Consider the following 6,253-nt stretch of genomic DNA (forward strand, 5'->3'; position numbering starts at 1 on the left):
GGAAATGAGTTGAAATAAGCATTAAAAAACACAGTTAAAAAAGACAAACAATGTAAGGCTGCGGCCATGCTAGCAGCTGCGTGAGGCTGTGAGTCGGCACAGCTGTGCTTTGAACTCAACGCTAATGTCTGCATGCTAACCTGCTGATAATGACAAAGCTAATGTGCATATGTGAAGCAGGTCTAGCATTTACTGTGCTTACCATTTTAGGTTGACTGGTGGATGGAGGAAAAGTTAAGGGATCACCATAGTTACAAGAATAGACCTTACTAGGAACAGGTAAGTCTGCACGACATTTTGAGCCAGTCCATCTCGCAGACGTTGAGATATTTCACAGAAGAACTGAAAAGTCTGATCTGCTGGTTGCACCAGAGGAACAGCCAGAAGATCAGAGCAGTCATTTGCATTCATCTTCTGAGGATCATGAATGTTTGTGCAAAATTTCATGGATATCCCTCAAGTCGTTTCTGAGATATTTCTGTCTGGACCAAAGCAGTGAGCCGAACAACAGCCTGACTTTGCCTAAAAACTAAACACTGAAGCTGTGGTAAAATCACCTTAATGACGAAGAATTCATCACTGGTCACGTCTCTTGGTGTCTGCATCAAGCTGGTTAAGACTCTCTGTGGGGGGGAACACACACACACACACACACACACACACACACACACACACACACACACACACACACACACACACACGCAGGATTGTGACACTATAAGGAGAGGCATTACTGGTCCCATACAATCTGGAAGTCTGACACACTATTGTAACTATCAAATCAAATGCAAGCCAGTGGAGATTACACCCAGAGGAAGACATTCATTATGTTGATATCGATGACAGGAGTGTAACTGTACACCGGCTGTAGGCTGGCTGTACACTGGAGGTCAGCTCCTATGCAATGACACTAATGGTAACTGATATGGATGAATAATTACATAAACTGTAAAGTCAATGAGTTGTTCTACCCAGAAACTGATTGAACCTATATAAATAAAAGATGAGGGAGAATCACATTATGGTCTGATTAACCTACAGAATACATTTGCAAAAAAGTACTAAAATATAATTCATTAATTCTCACTGACAAGCAGATTCCTGTTCAGTTCTAAAAGTGTTTAAGCACATTTTGCTCATAATGTCATTAAGTGGCATTTCAATCCCAGACTTTTAATTGCAATAGCTAGATTACAGTATCCAGAAACTTTTCAAATAATTACTGAACAATCGGAGTATTTACCCCAAAGCACTGCAGCAAAACCCTCTTCTTGTCGAAGTTGTTTTCCCTCTCAAGATAGCGAACGACAGATGCTAACACATTCAGCCTTATGTTCTCAGTGACATGCAGCGAGGTGTTCTGGACTTCCTCCAGGGCTAACAGGATCACCACGGTGGTGCTGAGTGCCTGCTCCAACACTGTGGCCACAGGTGGAGTCAGCAGATCCTCCACCCTGGAACTAAGACTCTCCACCCAGCAGCGCACCATCATCTGAAGAGCCATATTCTGACTGGCTCCAGGCTGGCAGGCTGGGGTGAGGTCGGCTGTGCAGGTCAAGTTGAAACGCCTCACCAGGCTTCTGGCCAGGCAAAAGGTAGGGTCTGTTGCATTGTTGGTGGTGGTGGTGTAGTTGGTGTAGGTGTTACACATGCTGCCCACCCACACACTGGACGGCTCACGGGACAGCAAAAAGAGAAGACCAGCGTTAGGGCAGATAGAGGAGACAAAGCTAGTCTGGTCGTGCTCCCAGCAGAGAGTCAGGAGTGCTGCATCTGGAAGAGATACGCTCCAGCTGGAGTACTGGCACTGCTCTGTGGGGTCGAATCCAGTCGGGCCCCCTCCTTCACCCCCATCTCCACCGGGAGATACTCCAGGATTTGAATGGTTGGCACAATGCTGTATTAACCAGGTGTTGTCCTGATTGGCCAACAGGTTCTGGAGGACAGTATCATTGGCGCAAACTTTGGAGGTGAAGTTAAGTGGGTCCATCTCAGCGCAAAGAGCCAACTCAGTCGTGTCCACGATGATGGGACGTGTCCACTCAGAGTACTTGCACACCTAAAGAACAGATTGTGAATACAACATTAGAATACGCACATACAGTTCATGCCCCGTCTATGTAGTCATCTTGGTTTCCTTCTACGTCATGTGACCCAGGTAGATGATAGTTCATATGAAACACCTTTTTTCTCTCCCCTCTCCTGATTGGTCATCGATAGTCTGACAAACTATTCATGTGTCTAGAATTACATGGGCTGTAATTTGTGCTGATGATGGTCCTTTGATGAAAACTTTTGCCTTTGAGATGGGGCTTGAAATATGGATTTGGACTTTGGATGCACAGATCCATGTCATCCAGGTAAAATACTCACCTGTGGTAACACCTGTATTTCCTCTATTTCGTCTATGTCTATGCAGACTGATGTCAGCCATTTGTTCTGAGGGTCTTGCAACAGCTTTTCAAACACGGACACTTTGCAGCAAACATTCTTCTGAAAAGCAAGCTGATCGTGCTGCCAGCACAGGCCGACCACGGAATCGTCCACCTCCCGTTCTGCCCACGTGTGATAGTCACACCAGCCTCCAATGTTGAAAGGCTGGGTCGGCTCAGCGGGTGGGAGGCTGAGAGAGGTGTTGCAGTGATTTTCAAGCCAGGCATTTCCCTCGTTACGCAGTAGGCTATTTAGAAAAGTTTTGTTCGAGCAAACCTCCTGAGTAAAGCCGCTGTGATCAAGGCGTATGCACTGTGACAAAATGTTGGTGGTAATCTTCGTCACATCATGCCACTCTGAGTACTGACAGGAACCCAACATTAACAAATCCATGTCAGGAGGAGATGGTGGAAAGGGCAAGTTTGTGCAGTTCGGCATGAAACGCCCATTTTCAGGATTGGAGAATAAAATCATGAAGAATCCAGTGTGCTCACAGATGAGTTTGGTCAGTCTGGGACCGTCCAGGCTCATGCAGAACTCCAGTAAGGCAGAGTCCACCACAAGTGAGGGCTGGTCGATCCACATCTCATAGACGCACAAATGACTCACCATGTAACCAGGGTCTGTGGAGGAGTTGCTACAGTATCCATACAGCCAGTTGTTCATCTGATCTGAGACCAGCTTCCTCATCAACAAAGCATTGCTACACACCTGTTTCACAAACTCCTCACGTTCATTATCGCTGCACAGCGACACGAGGACAGCGTCCACCAACTCGTCCTCTAACCAGTTGTTGTAGTTACAGGCGAGCTGTTTGAGGTTGGAGGCTTCTCTGGCTACTCGATGAGGTCCAGAATGAGTCTCAGAGGAAGGGGTGATGGCAGGGGAAGGCTGTGTTTGCCCAACACCGCAGTCAGATGACCTGCTGAGGAATGGAGTCACCAGCGCTTGAATAACATAACACATGTTGCTCCACACCTGCTCTATCTGGTGAGGGCTGAGGGAGCTCAGCGCCTGGCAAAAGGTGAGTACAGATGTAGAGTGTTCCACTCCTGAACCTGTGAGGATGTCAGCACACAGCGTATCATTGAGCCTGGCCAGATTGTGGCGATCACACTTCAACAGGATGTCGTGGTTGTTGTCGGCGTCCTCTGAGATGCTTCGTTGGAAGGGGCCGCTGGGAGTATTCTGGCACTCTGTCCCTGGATATGTGCACAGAGACTGATCTGGAGCCAGGAAGATTTCCAGGAGCATGTCAATGATGGAGTTACTGAAGGACCAGCTCACATTGTGGTTGATTCCCCTAAAAACAACATTTAATCATTATTAAAATGCATATAGATTTAGTGAGAGCCTCTCTGGCTTATGTGTGTTTTGCTTCAATGGGATGTGGAGGAAGATGCTAATTAAAGGAGCCCTGTGGAGTTTTCATGTAATCACACACAGGTTTTATTTCATCTTTGTTTATGAGAAATCATGTTCTGTCCATCCATTTGGCCCAACAGATGGCTCTGAATACTACAACACACATGAGCTTGGGTGCCAGTGCTATGAGGAAGGCAGTCAGAGGCCAGAAATAGAGTGCTACTGCATTCAAAAGGCTTCAACGTTTCAGGTGTGAACAAAACACTCCACCATAGTAGTTAAAATCATGCAAAATGAATGCATCTGATACTGAATCCAAGCTGCAGAATTAGGAATCAGTCATTACAATTACAGTTAGTCATTTGGCAGACACTAAATGCACCTTAGGTAACATCTATCCTGAAGTTTTTAAGTAGATGGGCTTGTACCTTTGTACCTTTGCTAACATGTTTGTCCACTGTTTGCACTGCTGATTCAGTTGGGAGAGGTTTGTGCTGCCAAAGCTGGAGAAAAACTCAAACTGTGAGTCAACATTAACATGTCTGTGGAAAGCAGCAGCAGCAGCAGCAGGAATGTGTACTGCATTATCTATGACCACGAGTACAGACACAATACAAAGAAGATGGGGACCCATCTTAAAAACATTGATCTATAGCGCCACTAGTGGTCAAAGCTCTACAGGGCAGCTTTAATATGCAAAAATGGTGAATTTCACTTACCACATAATGAGCTGCTTGAGATCTCCTGCAAAACAAGAGAGAAAAATACAGTTTAGGACATGACATGACTCTACTCAGATGTTTATACTGATGAAAAATAATGTTTTACCTTGCTCACATGTCTCTCTACTATCCAAAGATGGTATTCGAATTCCAAACTGCAAAGCTATTTTGATATAGTCCATGGGCACTTGGAGTAGCGTTGCCATGAACTTTGAGACATATGTCACAGCTACATCCACAGCGCCGCTCACAGCACTCATGAAATTCCCAGAAAGAGGGAGACTCGACAGTATGTTTAGAAATGTCTGCTGGAAACCATTTAACGCCGCCGTCGTTGATTCCCCCGCCCTGAGGTAGGTCCTGAGGAAGATGTTTGACCCCTCGTCTTTGCTCAGCGGGGTGCAGGTCTGGGATCTCAGAGATGACGCAAACGTCAGCAGCGGCTTTCCTAACTCCAGACACATGGTCTTTGTCAGTTCTGCCTGCAGTCCACAGTCCTGTCTACCAGACAGAATACAAACTACAGTTCTGGGAAGGTCATCGATGAATCTTTCTCTCAGCAGTGGCTGAAAGACGGCGTACAAGTTACTCAGAACACTGTAATATGCGTTTAAGTCAAAGCTCTCCTCTGCGGGTGAGACGCTGAAGCTGCGTGCACTTTCATTTTCACTGGACAACGAATGGATTCGGTTAATGACTTCCTGGATTTCCTCCTCTAACTTTGGGGCCTCGTCAGGAGTCTGGTCCGTCTTTCTTTGTATTAACTTGGATTGTGAATACACCTGCTTCACATCACATGTGATCCCTGTAGACATTAACGAAACACAAACAGGAGAAATATGAATCACTGTTGGTCCACAGTGTGAGAAAGTTTATCCACGGTTTGCTAATGTGGAATCTGAAAAGTCTCATACAAATGAAGGATCAAATGAAGGATCGTGTGACATTTATATTTATGTTAGCCTTCATTTAAGCAGGAAATTCTCATCTATCTCTTCTGCACATATGACAAAACAAACAAACAAAAACCTTGTTACATTGGTAAAAAGTAGTACACTTTAGTGTATTAGAAAATATGACCTATTTGATATTTGTGCTTAATCCAATGTATGTTTGACATAAACTTTTAAAATAAATGCCATTAAATTCTACTTATATGTATTAAAAAGGAATATACTCATTCTGCACTACTTAAAGCGGTATTTCAAAGCACTTATGGAAAGTATACTTATTTATAAGTACTTTGTAATACATTATTAGCATGCTTAATTAAATTATACTTTCATTTCTCTTCACTCTAAGTGCATTTCCAACACATTGGTGATATAATACTTTTGCAGTGAACTTATATATAAATGTTCATCCATCATGATTTTCACTAGTGTACTTTAGTACACTTAAAGTTTGGAAAGACTCCTGTCAGTTCACCATTTACACTTCAAGTATACTCAAGTATTACTCAAGTGGTAGGCCTACTCAAAGACTTCTTGAGTAAACAAGTATACTTGAATAGTTGTATACTTGAATTTGAAAATATAGTACAAAGTGTACTTAGTACATTCTTCAAAAAGCAGAATTGAATATTCTTTCACCTGGGTTATTACTTGCTAGCATGTACAAGCACGTTTTTCCCCTCATAACCAAGTTAAGAAAGCTCTATTAACAGTTTGTACTTTACAATTTAGCGTCTCCTATCAAACATTGATCACATGATATTTCCACCTCAGTGGAAG

The sequence above is a fragment of the Chaetodon trifascialis genome, chromosome 1 (genome assembly GCF_039877785.1).
Source record: "Chaetodon trifascialis isolate fChaTrf1 chromosome 1, fChaTrf1.hap1, whole genome shotgun sequence".
NCBI classification, from domain to species: Eukaryota; Metazoa; Chordata; class Actinopteri; order Chaetodontiformes; family Chaetodontidae; genus Chaetodon; species Chaetodon trifascialis.